Below are 17,500 nucleotides of genomic sequence, written 5' to 3' on the forward strand. Positions count from 1 at the left end.
TGAGGCTTTTTACCGTTGCAGCTCCCCATGTCCGAACTGGGGATTTCTGGGTAGGGGCTTCGGGTGCGCATTACATTTTTGCCCAAGCGTCCAGTGGGGTTTCTGGTGCGCTCCGAAGTGGGGTTATTGGAGCGGCCCCTCTTTTTTTGTCCGAGCGTTTGGTGGGGTTTCTCGCATTGGGGCTTCCCAGGCCCGGTTGTTGGGTGCGCACCCACCCTGGCGTGCACGAAATCGGAAGTTGGGTTAATTGCCCGGTTTGCCTCGGGTGCGCACCTTCGCCAGGGCGGGCTCAAGATGGCACCCGCGTTCCGTTTTTTTCACTATCTTTCAAAACGGAAATTTTAAAATCTCGTTTTTTTTTTTTTTTTTGCCTTTTCTGGAAATTAGTGAAGGCAGCGCATCAAAGGTGCGCAATGCTGGTGCGAACCCGGGAGCGCTCCGATGTGTGCTCCAAGGTGCGGCGTGCACGAAGTCCGAGCCCGGTTTGCCCCGGGTGCGCACCTCCCGTGCACCTTCGCCGGGGTGAGCACCTTGGTGTGCAGACCTTGGTTGGGTTGCGCGCCCTGGTGCGCACCAAGGAGCGCTCTGAAGTGTGCTCCAAGGTGCGGCGTGCACGAAGTCGGAGCCCGGTTTGCCCCAGGTGTGCACCTCGGGTGCGCACCTCGCGTGCACCTTCGCTGCGGTGGGCACCTTGGCTGGGTTGCGCGCCTTGGTGGGCACCATGCAGTGCACGAAGTCGGAGCCCGGATTGCCCCGGGCGCGCACCTCCGCCAGGGTGGGCACCTTGGTGCGCACAACTTGCCTGGGCTGCGCACCAGGAAGGGCTCAAGATGGCACCCGCGTTCCGTTTTTTTCACTATCTTTCAGAACGGAAATTTTAAAATCTCGTTTTTTTTTGCCTTTTCTGGAAATTAGTGAAGGCAGCGCATCAAAGGTGCGCAACGCTGGTGCGAACCTGGGAGCGCTCCGATGTGTGCTCCAAGGTGCGGCGTGCACGAAGTCGGACCCCGGTTTGCCCCGGGTGCGCACCTCGCGTGCACCTTGGTGCGCACACCTTGGCTGGGTTGCGCGCCCTGGTGGGCACCATGGTGCGCACCAAGGAGCGCTCCGAAGTGTGCTCCAAGGTGCGGCGTGCACGAAGTCGGAGCCCGGTTTGCCCCGGGTGCGCACCTCGCGTGCACCTTCGCCGCGGTGGGCACCATGGCGTGCACGAAGTCGGAGCCCGGTTTGCCCCGGGTGCGCACCTCGCGTGCACCTTCGCCGGGGTGGGCACCTTGGTGTGCAGACCTTGGCTGGGTTGCGCGCCCTGGTGGGCACCATGGTGCGCACCAAGGAGCGCTCCGAAGTGTGCTCCAAGGTGCGGCCTGCACGAAGTCGGAGCCCGGTTTGCCCCGGGTGTGCACCTCGGGTGGGCACCTTGGTGCGCATGCCTTGCCTGGGCTGCGCACCAGGGCGGGCTCAAGATGGCACCCGCGTTCCTTTTTTTTCACTATCTTTCAAAACGGAAATTTTAAAATCTCATTTTTTTTTGCCTTTTTCTGGAAATTAGTGAAGGCAGCGCATCAAAGGTGCGCACCTCGCTGCCCACCACGGTGCGCAACGCCGGTGGGCACCCGGGAGTGCTTCGAAGTGTGCTCCAAGGTGCTGCGTGCACGTTGTCGGAGCCCGGTTTGCCCCGGGTGCGCACCTCGCGTGCACCTTCGTCGGGGTGGGCACCTTGGCTGGGTTTGCCCCGGCTGCGCTCCGAAGCGGGGTTATTGGAGCGCCGCCTCTTTTTTTGTCGGAGCGTTTGGTGGGGTTTCTCGCATTGGCTCTTCCGAGGCCCGGTTGCCACCCTGGCGCGCACGAAGTCGGAAGTAGGGTTAATTGCCCGGGTGCGCACCTTTGCCAGGGTGGGCACCTTACCTGGGCTGCGCACCAGGGCGGGCTCAAGATGGCACGCGCGTTCCGTTTTTTTCACTATCTTTCAAAACGGAAATTTTAAAATCTCCTTTTTTTTTTGCCTTTTCTGGAAATTAGTGAAGGCAGCGCATCAAAGGTGCGCACCTCGCTGCCCACCTTGGTGTGCTCTGAGGTGCGCACCCGGGAGCGCTACGAAGTGTGCTCCAAGGTGCGGCGTGCACGTTGTCGGAGCCCGGTTTGCCCCGGGTGCGCACCTCGCCTGCACCTTGGCCGGGGTGGGCACCTTGGCTGGGTTTGCCCAGGGTGCGCTCCGAAGCGGGGTTACTGGAGCGCCCCCTCTTTTTTTGTCAGAGCGTTTGGTGGGGTTTCTCGCATTGGCTCTTCCCAGGCCCGGTTGTTGGGTGCGCTCCCACCCTGGCGCGCGCGAAGTTGGAAGTTGGGTTAATTGCCCGGGCGCGCACCTTCGCCAGGGTGGGCACCTTGGTGCGCACACCTTGGCTGGGCTGCGCACCAGGGCGGGCTCAAGATGGCACCAGCATTCCCTTTTTCTCACTATCTTTCAAAACGGAAATTTTAAAATCTCGTTTTTTTTTTGCCTTTTATGGAAATTAGTGAAGGCATCGCATCAAAGGTGCGCACCTCGCTGCCCACCTTGGTGTGCTCCGAGGTGCCCACCACGGTGCGCAACGCCGGTGCGAACCCGGGAGCGCCCCGATGTGTGCTCCAAGGTGCGGCGTGCACGAAGTCGGACCCCGGTTTGCCCCGGGTGCGCACCTCGCGTGCACCTTGGTGCGCACACCTTGGCTGGGTTGCGCGGCCTGGTGGGCACCATGGTGCGCACCAAGGAGCGCTCCGAAGTGTGCTCCAAGGTGCGGCGTGCACGAAGTCGGAGCCCGGTTTGCCCCGGGTACGCACCTCGCGTGCACCTTCGCCGGGGTGGGCACCTCGGCTGGGTTGCGCGCCCTGGTGCGCACCAAGGAGCGCTCCGAAGTGTGCTCCAAGGTGCGGCGTGCACGAAGTCGGAGCCCGGTTTGCCCCGGGTGCGCACCTTCGCCGCGGTGCGCACCATGGCGTGCACGAAGTCGGAGCCCGGTTTGCCCCGGGTGCGCACCTCGCGTGCACCTTCGGCGGGGTTGCGCGCCCTGGTGGGCACCATGGTGCGCACCAAGGAGCGCTCCGAAGTGTGCTCCAAGGTGCGGCGTGCACGAAGTCGGAGCCCGGTTTGCCCCGGGTGCGCACCTCGCGTGCACCTTCGGCGGGGTTGCGCGCCCTGGTGGGCACCATGGTGCGCACCAAGGAGCGCTCCGAAGTGTGCTCCAAGGTGCGGCGTGCACGAAGTCGGAGCCCGGTTTGCCCCGGGTGCGCACCTCGCGTGCACCTTCGCCGCGGTGGGCACCATGGCGTGCACGAAGTCGGAGCCCGGTTTGCCCCGGGTGCGCACCTCGCGTGCACCTTCGCCGGGGTGGGCACCTCGGCTGGGTTGCGCGCCCTGGTGCGCACCAAGGAGCGCTCCGAAGTGTGCTCCAAGGTGCGGCGTGCACGAAGTCGGAGCCCGGTTTGCCCCGGGTGCGCACCTCGCGTGCACCTTCGCCAGGGTGGGCACCTCGGTGCGCACACCTTCTCAATGTTTTCTTGCCTTTTCTGGAAATTGGTGAAGGCAGCGCATCAAAGGTGCGCACCTCGGTGTGCTCCGAGGTGCGAACCCGAGAGCGCTCCGAGGTGCCCACGAAGTCGAAAGTCGGGTTAATTGCATTGTTTTCCCCGGGTGCGCTCCGAGGTGCGCAACATCGGCGCGCACCAAGGAGGGCTCCGAAGTGTGCTCCAAGGTGCGCACGATGGCGTGCACCTCTGGTGCGCACGATTCGGAGCTCGGTTTGACCGGGGTGCGCACACCTTGGCTGGGTTGCGCACCTTTTGTGCGCTCCAAGGTGCGCACGAAGTCGGAGCTCGGTTTGCCCCGGGTGCGCACCTTCGCCAGGGTGCGCACCTTGATGCGCACGCCTTGGCTGGGCTGCGCACCTTGGTGGGCGCCATGGTGCGCACCTTTCGTGCGCTCCAAGGTGCGCACGAAGTCGGAGCTCGGTTTGCCCCGGGTGCGCACCTTGGTGGGCGCCATGGTGCACTCCGAGGTGCCCAAGATTGGTGCGCACCAAGGAGCGCTCCGAAGTGCGCTCCAAGGTGCGCAGGTGCGCGCGAAGTCGAAAGTTGGGTTAATTGTCCGGTTTGCCTCGGGTGCGCACCTTGCGTGCACCTTCGCCAGGGTGGGCGCCTTGGTGCGCACACCTTGGCTGGGCTGCGCACCCGGGCGCGCACACCTTGGCACCCGCGTTTCCTTCATTTTAAATTTTTTTTTTTTACAATCTCTCAAGTGGGAAATTCTATAATCTCAACTTTTTTTGCCTTTTCAGGAAACTTTTGAATGGAGCGCATCATTGGTGCGCTCCGAAGTGTGCTCCAAAGCTCTCTCCAGCTGCGTGCACCTGCCCCGGCCGCGCACCCGGCCCCGCCCAGCTTCGCTCACCTGTCCCGGGCGTCTGGTGCGGAACCTTAGAGTAAGAAACATCACCGTGCACCTTGGCCAACGTGCGCGACTCGACCGAGCGCGCACTGGCCGAGGTGCACACCGATTTCACCTGGGTGCGCGCGCAGCACCTCGGGCGCACCGGGGTGCGCGCACAACGCCCGGGTTGCACCGTGGCCTGTGTGCTCGGGGCGCCTCGGGTGCGCGCTCGGTGTCGCCCCCGCGCGCGCGGTAGTGCGGGCAGCGCACCCCGGCCCGGCCCGGCCCCGACGAGAACGCAAACGGGCAAAAGGTTTATTCAAATAGCATTGCGACGCCCGGCGAAAAACTAAAAAAGGGTGCAACACCGGGACTTCCCGGGAGGTCACCCATCCCAGTACTACTCCGGCCCAAGCGCGCTTAACTGCGGAGTTCTGATGGGATCCGGTGCACTAACGCTGGTATGATCGCACCCGTTATGAGCTTGTCGCAGTGTGTACTTAGCAAACCGCGACCCACGTGCGAATCCACCCCGGCCACCCACCCCCGTCGAGGTGCACACCCTCCCTCGCGAAGTGCGCCCCGTTCGCCAAGTGTGAGCCCTGCCCGGGTGCGCGCACCTTGCTAGGGCGTCGGGTGTGCACCCGGCCCGGCCTACGTGCGTGCACCTGGAGGGGGCGTCGTGTGCGTGCAGTGTCCCGTCTGCAACGCGGTGCCCACACACCACCTCGGGCGCAACGACCTGCGCTCACATGTGGGCCGAGTGCACCTTGGTGCATGTTCGGGGCGCCTCGGGTGCACGCTCGATCTTGCCCCGGTGCACCAAGGCGCTCGGTTTGCCCCGGGTGCGCACTTGGTGCAAGGTGGGCACCCAAAATAGGGATCAAGCACCAAAACACAAGTTTCGGGATGCAAAATGGGACCCAAGGACCACAAATGCGTTCCAAGACCCATGATGGGTCCACGAGAACAAAAATGTGTTCCGAGACTTAATAAACAAATATTGGGTTTTAGGAGAAGAAACATGCTCTAATGCCCAAAACGAGAATCGACCCCGAAAAGGCCACAGGCCAAAAGTGGGATGCGAGACAAAAAAAAATGGGACCCGAGGACCAAAATTGGGTTCCCAGGTCGAAGACAGGGCAACCGGACAAGAAACGACCTCTAAGGCTCGAAATGAGTCCCGACGACTAAAACTTGACAAGAAGCACCCATCAGGCACCCAACTCGACACCCATGGGATGCCGACCCACCCGGGCTTCCACCTAGCACACCTTGGCACCCACCCACCCTCGCACCCAACCTCGCACCCAACTTAGCACCTTTGAACCCACATTGGCACTCACCCTGACCCTGGCACCTTGGAACCCACATTGGCACTCACCTTGACCCTGGCACCCACCTTTGCACTCACCTTGGGACCCACCCTGGCTCCCACCTCGGCACCCACCCAGACACCCACCTTGGTTCCTTGGCACCCACCTTGGATCCTTGGCACCCACCCCGACACCCACCTTGGCACGCAACTTGGCTACTTGCCACCCACCTTGGCTCCTTGACGCCCACCCCGACAACCACCCCGTGACCTACCCTGGCTAGGGTTGGTGCACACCCACCCTGGTGCCCACCTTGGCACCCACCCTATGACCCACCTTGGCACGCACCTTAGTACCCACCCCGTTACCCACCCTAGGACCCACCCCGTGACCCACCTTGGCCAGGGTGGGTGCACCCACCCTGGTGCCCACCTTGGCACCCACCCATCCTAGCACCCAGCCTGTGACCGGGCTTGGAACCCAACCTTGCACCCGCACCCGTCTTGGCCAGTGTGGGTGCGCACCCATCCTGGCACCCACGTTGTGACACACCCTTTAACCCACGCACCCTAGCACCCACGTTGGCACCCACCTTGGAACCCAACCTAGCAACTTGGCACCCACCCCGTGACCCACCTTGGCATCCACCATAGCAGTCGCCGACTTGGCACCCACCTCGGCACCCACCTTGACACTTGTGGACCCACCTTGCCACTCACCCTAGCATCGACCCATCCTAGCACCCACCCTGGCACCTTTGCACCCTAGCACTCACCCATCCTAGCACCTAACCTGTGACCCACCTTGACACTCACCCTCGCACCCACCTTGGAACCCAACCTAGCACCCACCCACCCTGACACCAACCCTAGCACCTACCCACCCTTGCACCCACCCTGTGACCCATCTTGGCACCCACCCATCCTACCACTCAACCTATCACCCACCTTCTCACCCACCTTGGCATCCACCTTAGCACCCACCCACACTGGCACCTTGGCACCCACCTCGGGCAAGGTGGGTGCACACCCACCCTGGCACCCAATTTAGAACCCACCGAGCATGTTACCCACCTTGGCACCCACATTGCAGCCCACCCTAGTACCCACCCTATGACCCACATTGGCATCCACACCCTAGCACCCAGGCACCTCGACACCCGCCTTGACACCCACCCTAGCACTGAACCTGTGACCCACCTTGGAACTCACCCTAGAACCCACCCACCCTGTGAACCACCTTGGCATCCACCTTAGCACCCACCCACCTTGGCACCCACTCTAGCACTCACCCATCCTAACACCCAACTTGTTACCCACCTTGGCACCCGCCCTCGCGTCCACCTTGAAACCCACCCTAGCACCCACCCACGCAGGAGCCCACCTTGGCACCCAACCTAACACCCACGCATCCTGGCACCCAACTTGTGACCCACCTTGGAACCCACCCTAGTACCCACCTTTGAACCCACTATATCACCAACCCACCTTGGCACCCACCCTATGACCCTCTTTGGAATCCACCCTAGCACGCACCCACCCTGGCACCCACCATGGAGCGCACCCTAGCACCCACCCACCTCGGCACGCACCTCAACACCCACCTTGGTGTGCGCACTGCGCCAACCTCTCAAAGACCCTATGTGGTGCGCTCCAAAGTGTACACCTTTGGTGCGCTCCAAGGTGCGCACCTTTGGTGCACACCGAGGTGCACACCAAAGTGTGCACCGAGGTGAGCACCAAAGTGCACTCCAGGGTGCACACCAAGGCGTGCACCTTTGGTGCGGTCAATGCAAACGAATTCGGAAGTTGGGGTCGATGTCCTAATCGCTGCTGCAGACTACACGTATGAGAATCGGACAAATAGCTTTATATAGGGGAGGTGTTGCGTTTGATGGGTCGACTCCCCTGGTTGTGTGCACTGCACCAACTTCAAAGACCCTGTCTTGTTTAAGAAGTCAAAAGTTGGGGTGGATGTCCTAATCATTGCTGCAGTCTACGCATGTATGAGAATCAGACAAATAGCTTATATAGGGGAGGTGTTGCATTCGATGGGTTGACTCCCCTGGTTGTGCGCACTGCGCCAACCTCAAAGACCCCGCATAGCAGAAGAAGTCGGAAGTCGGATTTTGGTGAGCACCAAGGCGTGCACCTTTGGTGCGGTCAACGCAGACGAATTCAGAAGTTGGGGTGGATGTCCTAATCGTTGTTGCAGGCTACACATGTATGAGAATCAGACAAATAGCTTATATAGGGGAGGTGTTGGGTTTGATGGGTCAACTCCCTTGGTTGTGCGCATTACGCCAACCTCAAAGACCTTGTTTTCGTTAAGAAGTCAAAAGTTGGGGTCAATGTCCTAATGGCTCCTGCAGGCTACACATGTATGAGAATCGGACAAATAGCTTATATAGGGGAGGTGTTGGGTTTGATGGGTCGACTCCCCTGGTTGTGCGCATTACGTCAACCTCAAAGACCTTGTTTTCGTTAAGAAGTCAAAAGTTGGGGTCGATGTCCTAATTGCTCCTGTAGACTACACATGTATGAGAATCAGACAAATAGCTTATATAGGGGAGGTGTTGGGTTTGATGGGTTGACTCCCCTAGTTGTTCGCATTACACCAACCTCAAAGACCTTGTTTTCGTTTAGAAGCCGAAAGTTGGGGTCGATGTCCTAATTGCTCCTGCAGGCTACGCATGTATGAGAATCAGACAAATAGCTTATATAGGGGAGGTGTTGGGTTTGATGGGTCGACTCCCCTGGTTGTGCGCATTGCGCCAACCTCAAAGACCCTGCATTGCGGATGAAGTCGAAAGTCAGAGTTTGGTGTGCTACAAGGTGTGGTCGAAGGTGCTCACCTAGGTGTGCACCTTTGGAGCGCAGGAAAAGTGCCCTCCAAAAGTGCGCACCTTTGGAGTGCACAAAAGTGCCCTCCAAAAGTGCGCACCTTTGGAGTGCACAAAAGTGCCCTCCAAAAGTGCGCACCTTTGGAGCGCACAAAAGTGCCCTCCAAAAAGTGCCCTCCAAAAGTGCGCACCTTTGGAGTGCAGAAAAGTGCCCTCCAAAAAGTGCCCTCCAAAAGTGCGCACCTTTGGAGCGCAGAAAAGTGCCCTCCAAAAAGTGCCCTCCAAAAGTGCGCACCTTTGGAGCGCAGAAAAGTGCCCTCCAAAAAGTGCCCTCCAAAAGTGCGCACCTTTGGAGCGCAGAAAAGTGCCCTCCAAAAAGTGCCCTCCAAAAGTGCGCACCTTTGGAGCGCAGAAAAGTGCCCTCCAAAAAGTGCCCTCCAAAAGTGCGCACCTTTGGAGCGCAGAAAAGTGCCCTCCAAAAAGTGCCCTCCAAAAGTGCGCACCTTTGGAGCGCAGAAAAGTGCCCTCCAAAAAGTGCCCTCCAAAAGTGCGCACCTTTGGAGCGCAGAAAAGTGCCCTCCAAAAAGTGCCCTCCAAAAGTGCGCACCTTTGGAGCGCAGAAAAGTGCCCTCCAAAAGTGCGCACCTTTGGAGCGCACAAAAGTGCCCTCCAAAAGTGCGCACTTTTGGTGCGCACCAAGGCGCTGGTTCGGTCGTTGCAGGCGAGTTCGGAAGTTGGGGTCGATGTCCTGAGCGGAGGTGCAAACTACACAGGTGTCGGAATCGGACAAATAGCTTATATAGGGGAGGTGTATGCTTCGATGGGTCGACTCCCCAGGTTGAGCGCACCGCGCCAACCTCAAAGACCCTACGGTATGGATGAAGTCGGAAGTTGGGTCCGATGACCGATTCGATTAGTAGGTATGCTCATGAGGTCGGAATTTGGGTCCGATGACCTGCCATGTGCAGGAAGGCGAATGTTGGCACTGTGCGTTGCAAGGTGCACACCAAGGCGCTGGTGCGGTCTTTTTAGTCGAGTTCGGAAGTTGGGGTCGATGTCCTGATCGGAGGTGCAAGCTACACAGGTGTGGGAATCGGACAAATAGCTTATATAGGGGAGGTGTATGCTTCGTTGGGTCGACTCCCCGGGTTGAGCGCACCGCGCCAACCTCAAAGACCCTACGGTATGGATGAAGTCGGAAGTTGGGTCCGATGACCGATTCGATATGTAGGCATACTCGCGAGGTCGGAATTTGGGTCCGATGACCTGCCACGTGCAGGAAGGCGAATGTTGGCACTGTGCGTTGCAAGGTGCGCACCAAGGCGCTGGTTCGGTCGTTGGAGGCGAGTTCGGAAGTTGGGGTCGATGTCTTGATCGGAGGTGCAAACTACACAGGTGTGGGAATCGGACAAATAGCTTATATAGGGGAGGTGTATGCTTCGTTGGGTCGACTCCCCGGGTTGAGCGCACCGCGCCAACCTCAAAGACCCTACGGTATGGATGAAGTCGGAAGTTGGGTCCGATGACCGATTCGATATGTAGGCATACTCGCGAGGTCGGAATTTGGGTCCGATGACCTGCCATGTGCAGGAAGGCGAATGTTGGGACTGTGCGTCGCAAGGTGCGCACCAAGGCGCTGGTGCCGTCGTTGCAGTCGAGTTCGGAAGTTGGGGTCGATGTCCTGGTCAGAGGTGCAAACTACACAGGTGTGGGAATCGGACAAATAGCTTATATAGGGGAGGTGTATGCTTCGATGGGTCGACTCCCTGGGTTGAGCGCACCGCGCCAACCTCAAAGACCCTACAGTATGGATGAAGTCGGAAGTTGGGTCCGATGACCGATTCGATACGTAGGCATATTGGCGAGGTCTGAATTTGTGTCCGATGACCTGCCATGCGCAGGAAGGCGGAATTTGGGTCCGATGACCGAGTTGATGGCGTGCCATGCGCAGAAAGGCGGAATTTGGGTCCGATGACCGAGTTGATGTTGATGGCCCGCCATGCACAGGAAGGCGGAATTTGGGTCCGATGACCGATTTGAAGGCGTGCCATACGCAAAAAGGCGGAGTTTGGGTCCGATGACCGAGTTGATATTGATGGCCCGCCATGCGCAGGAAGGCGGAATTTGGGTCCGATGACCTGACATACGCATGGAGTCCGACTCGGGGGCCGATGTTCGATTCGATGACTTGCATTGTGGGTAAAGTCGGAAGTTGTGGTCTTTGACCCGATTCGATGACCAGACTTCGGCTGCTTGAGAATCGGACAAATAACTTATATAGGGGAGGTAGTGTTCTCGAGCATCCTCCCCCCGTGCCCGTTTATGTCGATTGATGCTGGTGCTCGACTGGTTGGAGCGCTCGGATGCAAAAATCTTGCACCAGGATTTATCGATTGTGATGGACACGGCAAGTCTCCTGATTGCTATGCAGGAGCTCATCGTGAATCTCTATGCGGCCTTGGTATGGACTCGACCTGCGGAATGGTTCGGCAATGGTAGTCGCTCCAACACGTCCTTGCAATGGCCACAGAGGTGATTCGACTAGAGCTCCAGTCTAGCTTTTGGGTTGCTTGGCGGACTGGTATAGCCGCGATCGAGTTCCGGCCATGAACGTTTTAGATAGCTCTTGGGCTTTCTGGGACGGAAGTCGGAAGTTTGGGCTGTTGTCCGATTTGATGACCATTCTTCGGATGTGTGAGAATCGGACAAATAACTTATATAGGGGACTGTGTTGTCTCACGCAGCCCCCTCCGTGCCCCTCTATCTCGACCGATGTTGGTGCTTGAAAGGGTTGGGATCGCTCGGATTTATAAACGTGCACCACCATTTGTCGAGTGTGAGGGACGCGGCAGGTCTCCTAAATGCTATGCGGGCGCTCTCTGAGAATCTCTATCCGGCCTCGACACAGACTAGTCTTGCTGAATGGTTTGGCACTGGTAGTCGATCCAACACGTCGTTGTTGTGGCCGCCTAGGCGATTCGATTCGAGCCCCCGTCTAGCTTTTGGGTTGCTTGGCGGATTTTGCCCTATCCGCAAGTGAGCTCGGTCCCTAAACGTTCGAGAAACCCGATTGCTATGCGCCGACTCTCTTTCTTGCGAGCCTCCATCTAGCTTTTGGGTCTCTACGGAACGGAAGTCGGAATCTGGGACCGTTGTTTGATTCGACGAGGCAGACTACGGTTGTGCGAGAATCGGACAAATAACTTATATAGGGGAGGTGTTGACTGGAGCATTCTCCCCCGTGCCCCTCTAACTCGACCAATGCTGGCGCTCGAACGGTGGTAGCGCTCGGATTTTCATTGAGCGCCAGCATTGGTCGATTTAGAGGGGCATGCGAGATTCCCGAATGCTATGCGAGGGCTCTAACGGAAATGTCTATTGGTTTCGGTATGGATGCAATTGCGAGTGGTTCGGCAAAGGTAGTCGTTCCGATGCGTCCATGTCGTGGCCAAATCGATAATTCGATTTGAGCCCTCGTATAGCATTTGGGTCTCTCGATGTGATTCCGCATTCCAGTCCCTTTGGGCACTGCTTGAGCCGCATCCCAGGGGGTTCCCTTCCAAATAATCTGCCTCGCAACCCGATTGCTATGCGGTGAGGCTCCTCGGCCGCCTCGGAACTATCTGTGTATCAGACGCATCGCGGGATAAGGGGTTGGCAACGGTAGTCGCCCCAAGCGCGTCCGATGCTTGGACCATTCCGAGGCGGCCCTGAAGCCTCTTCCGTCTAGCCGTTGGGTCCTTCTCGCCGCATCCCTCGCCTCGCACCCCGATTGCTATGCGGTGAGGCTCCTCGGCCGCCTCGGAACTATCTGTGTATCGGACGCGTCGCGGGATAAGGGGTTGTCACTGGTAGTCGCCCCAAGCGCGTCCGATGCTTGGACCATTCCGAGGCGGCCCTGAAGCCTCTTCCGTCTAGCCGTTGGGTCCTTCTCGCCGCATCCCTCGCCTCGCACCCCGATTGCTATGCGGTGAGGCTCCTCGGCCGCCTCGGAACTATCTGTGTATCGGACGCGTCGCGGGATAAGGGGTTGTCATTGGTAGTCGCCCCAAGCGCGTCCGATGCTTGGACCATTCCGAGGCGGCCCTGAAGCCTCTTCCGTCTAGCCGTTGGGTCCTTCTCGCCGCATCCCTCGCCTCGCACCCCGATTGCTATGCGGTGAGGCTCCTCGGCCGCCTCGGAACTATCTGTGTATCGGACGCGTCGCGGGATAAGGGGTTGTCACTGGTAGTCGCCCCAAGCGCGTCCGATGCTTGGACCATTCCGAGGCGGCCCTGAAGCCTCTTCCGTCTAGCCGTTGGGTCCTTCTCGCCGCATCCCTCGCCTCGCACCCCGATTGCTATGCGGTGAGGCTCCTCGGCCGCCTCGGAACTATCTGTGTATCAGACGCGTCGCGGGATAAGGGGTTGTCACTGGTAGTCGCCCCAAGCGCGTTCGATGCTTGGACCATTCCGAGGCGGCCCTGAAGCCTCTTCCGTCTAGCCGTTGGGTCCTTCTCGCCGCATCCCTCGCCTCGCACCCCGATTGCTATGCGGTGAGGCTCCTCGGCCGCCTTGGAACTATCTGTGTATCGGACGCGTCGCGGGATAAGGGGTTGTCACTGGTAGTCGCCCCAAGCGCGTCCGATGCTTGGACCATTCCGAGGCGGACCCGAAGCCTCTTCCGTCTAGCCGTTGGGTCCTTCTCGCCGCATCCTTCGCCTCGCACCCCGATTGCTATGCGGTGAGGCTCCTCGGCCGCCTCGGAACTATCTGTGTATCGGACGCGTCGCGGGATAAGGGGTTGTCACTGGTAGTCGCCCCAAGCGCGTCCGATGCTTGGACCATTCCGAGGCGGCCCCGAAGCCTCTTCCGTCTAGCCGTTGGGTCTTTCTCGCCGCATCCCTCGCCTCGCACCCCGATTGCTATGCGGTGAGGCTCCTCGGCCGCCTTGGAACTATCTGTGTATCGGACGCGTCGCGGGATAAGGGGTTGTCACTGGTAGTCGCCCCAAGCGCGTCCGATGCTTGGACCATTCCGAGGCGGACCCGAAGCCTCTTCCGTCTAGCCGTTGGGTCCTTCTCGCCGCATCCCTCGCCTCGCACCCCGATTGCTATGCGGTGAGGCTCCTCGGCCGCCTTGGAACTATCTGTGTATCGGACGCGTCGCGGGATAAGGGGTTGTCACTGGTAGTCGCCCCAAGCGCGTCCGATGCTTGGACCATTCCGAGGCGGACCCGAAGCCTCTTCCGTCTAGCCGTTGGGTCCTTCTCGCCGCATCCCTCGCCTCGCACCCCGATTGCTATGCGGTGAGGCTCCTCGGCCGCCTTGGAACTATCTGTGTATCGGACGCGTCGCGGGATAAGGGGTTGTCACTGGTAGTCGCCCCAAGCGCGTCCGATGCTTGGACCATTCCGAGGCGGACCCGAAGCCTCTTCCGTCTAGCCGTTGGGTCCTTCTCGCCGCATCCCTCGCCTCGCACCCCGATTGCTATGCGGTGAGGCTCCTCGGCCGCCTTGGAACTATCTGTGTATCGGACGCGTCGCGGGATAAGGGGTTGTCACTGGTAGTCGCCCCAAGCGCGTCCGATGCTTGGACCATTCCGAGGCGGCCCCGAAGCCTCTTCCGTGTAGCCGTTGGGTCCTTCTCGCCGCATCCCTCGCCTCGCACCCCGATTGCTATGCGGTGAGGCTCCTCGGCCGCCTTGGAACTATCTGTGTATCGGACGCGTCGCGGGATAAGGGGTTGTCACTGGTAGTCGCCCCAAGCGCGTCCGATGCTTGGACCATTCCGAGGCGGCCCCGAAGCCTCTTCCGTGTAGCCGTTGGGTCCTTCTCGCCGCATCCCTCGCCTCGCACCCCGATTGCTATGCGGTGAGGCTCCTCGGCCGCCTTGGAACTATCTGTGTATCGGACGCGTCGCGGGATAAGGGGTTGTCACTGGTAGTCGCCCCAAGCGCGTCCGATGCTTGGACCATTCCGAGGCGGACCTGAAGCCTCTTCCCTCTAGCCGTTGGGGCTTTCTCGCCGCATCCCTCGCCTCGCACCCTGATTGCTATGCTGTGAGGCTCCTCGGCCGCCTTGGAACTATCTGTGTATCGGACGCATCGCGGGATAAGGGGTTGGCAGTGGTAGTCGCCCCAAGCGCATCCGATGCTTGGACCATTCCGAGGCGGCCCTGCAGCCTCTTCCGTCTAGCCGTTGGGGCCATCTCGCCGCATCCCCCACCTCGCACCACGATTGCTATGCGGTGAGGCTCCTTGGCCGCCTCGGAACTATCTGTGTATCGGACGCATCGCGGGATAAGGGGTTGTCACTGGTAGTCGCCCCAAGCGCGTCCGATGCTTGGACTATTCCGAGGCGGCCCTGCAGCCTCTTCCGTCTAGCCGTTGGGGCCATCTCGCCGCATCCCCCACCTCCTCGGCCGCCTCGGAACTATCTGTGTATCGGACGCATCGCGGGATAAGGGGTTGGCAGTGGTAGTCGCCCCAAGCGCGTCCGATGCTTGGACTATTCCGAGGCAGCCCTGCAGCCTCTTCCGTCTAGCCTTTGGGGCCATCTCGCCGCATCCCTCGCCTCGCACCCCGATTGCTATGCGGTGAGGCTCCTCGGCCGCCTGGGAACTATCTTCGTATCGGACGCATCGCGGGATAAGGGGTTGTCACTGGTAGTCGCCCCAAGCGCGTCCGATGCTTGGACTATTCCGAGGCGGCCCTGTGGCCTCTTCCGTCTAGCCGTTGGGGCCATCTCGCCGCATCCCCCACCTCGCACCCCGATTGCTATGCGGTGAGGCTCTTCGGCCGCCTTGGAACTATCTTCGTATCGGACGCATCGCGGGATAAGGGGTTGTCACTGGTAGTCGCCCCAAGCGCGTCCGATGCTTGGACTATTCCGAGGCGGCCCTGCAGCCTCTTCCGTCTAGCCGTTGGGGCCATCTCGCCGCATCCCCCACCTCGCACCCCGATTGCTATGCGGTGAGGCTCCTCGGCCGCCTTGGAACTATCTTCGTATCGGACGCATCGCGGGATAAGGGGTTGTCACTGGTAGTCGCCCCAAGCGCGTCCGATGCTTGGACTATTCCGACGCGGCCCTGTGGCCTCTTCCGTCTAGCCGTTGGGGCCATCTCGCCGCATCCCCCACCTCGCACCCCGATTGCTATGCGGTGAGGCTCCTCGGCCGCCTTGGAACCATCTTCGTATCGGACGCATCGCGGGATAGGGGGCTGTCACTGGTAGTCGCCCCAAGCGTGTCCGATGCTTGGACCATTCCTAGGCGGCCCTGAAGCCTCTTCCGTCTAGCCGTTGGGGCCTTCCCGCCCCATCCCTCGCCTCGCACCCCCGATTGCTATGCGGTGAGGCTCCTCGGCCGCCTTGGAACCATCTGTGTATCGGACGCATCGCGGGATAAGGGGTTGGCACTGGCAGTCGCCCCAAGCGCGTCCGATGCTTGGACCATTCCGAGGTGGCCCTGAAGCCTCTTCCGTCTAGCCGTTGGGGCCTTCCCGCCCCATCCCTCGCCTCGCACCCCGATTGATATGCGGTGAGGCTCCTCGGCCGCCTTGGAACTATCTGTGTATCGGACGCATCGCGGGATAAGGGGTTGGCACTGGTAGTCGTCCCAATCGCATCCGATGCTTGGACCATTCCGAGGCGGCCCTGCAGCCTCTTCCGTTTAGCCGTCGGGGCCTTCCCGCCGCATCCCTCGCCTCGCATCCCGATTCCTATGCGGTGAGTCTTCTCGGCCGCCGCGGAACTATACCTGTTATTGCTACTGCATCCTTCGGCTGGTAACCTCCTCTGCCGCCTTGGAACGTTCTCTTTGTCGGACGCGTCGCGGGATAAGGGGTTGGCACTGGTAGTCGCCCCAAGCGCGCCCGATGCATAGACCGCTCCGATTCGACCTTGCTTTCAGCCTCTCACATGCATAGACCTCTCTGAGTCGACCCTGCAGCCTCTCACGTTTAGCCTTTGGAATCTCGCCTCACAACATGATTGCTATCCTTGATGCATCCCTTGCCTCGAGCCCTGATTGCTTTCTTGGCTGCATCCCTCCTCTCCTCACAGCCCGGTTGTCATCACTGCTTCATCCGTCGCTTCATGCATTCTGGCTGCTGGGCCCTTCCCACCGCACACCTCGATTGCTATCTCTTCTGCATCACACACCCCGATTGCTATCTCTGCTACATCCCTCGGCTCTCACTTCTGCATCCTTCGCCTCACACCTCGATTGCTATCAATGCTGCATCCGTAACCTCACACCCCGATTGCTATGCGGGGAGGCTCCTTGGCCGCCTTGGAAATTTCTGTGTGTCGGACGCACCGCGGGATAAGGGGTTGGCACTGGTAGTCGCCCCAAGTGCGCCCGATTCTTAGACCGCTTCGAGGTGACCTCGTAGCCTCTTTCGTCCAGGCTTCCTGCCTTCAACGCCCTTTTTACACCTCGATTGCTATGCGCGGGCTCGTTGGCGTCTATCACCTCTCTGCGAAGAGTGGCACGATGATTGTTGGGGTAAATCGTAGCAGTCCGATCTCTGGCCTTGGGCCATTGTGAGGGCTGATCGATTTCCTGTGCGCATCTCGTGTTCGCCCAGTAACAGACTCGACGACTTGTAATCGGTCTTGTTCCCGATTGTTCCTGGAGGTAGTCTTCGGAACTCTTGGATTTGACCTGTCACTCGAACTGTCCTCTTCCGAGGATGCTTGTGTGTGTGTGCTTGTGCCATTTCCTTGGCGGTATTAACGAGATATTAAAGAGCGGAGTGAGCGCCTCGCCCAGCTATGTTTGGGGCTCTCACTCCCTTACCCGGTGTGCGACCGCTTTGCACGTAGGTTGCGGAGCATCGCGACTCTTTCGATGTTTGGCGGTTGTCTTCCGGTGATGCGTTGGTCCCGAAGTGCACGTTACTAGCATTTCTGCCATTGTTCTCGATCTTTGGCACGTTCCTTCGTTGCAATTGGATATATA

At 59.8% G+C, this 17,500-nt stretch overlaps 1 non-coding gene across 1 annotated transcript; it reads right to left on the reverse strand.

Annotated features, from left to right (window-relative positions):
- Positions 1 to 4,758: 4,758 nt before the first annotated feature.
- LOC131860502 (5S ribosomal RNA) lies at positions 4,759 to 4,877 on the reverse strand. Its single transcript, XR_009359597.1, has one exon. It is a non-coding gene; the product is annotated as a 5S ribosomal RNA (ribosomal RNA).
- Between the last annotated feature and the right edge of the window lie 12,623 nt (positions 4,878 to 17,500).

This window comes from Cryptomeria japonica, unplaced genomic scaffold (genome assembly GCF_030272615.1).
Source record: "Cryptomeria japonica unplaced genomic scaffold, Sugi_1.0 HiC_scaffold_15, whole genome shotgun sequence".
Lineage (NCBI taxonomy): Eukaryota > Viridiplantae > Streptophyta > Pinopsida > Cupressales > Cupressaceae > Cryptomeria > Cryptomeria japonica.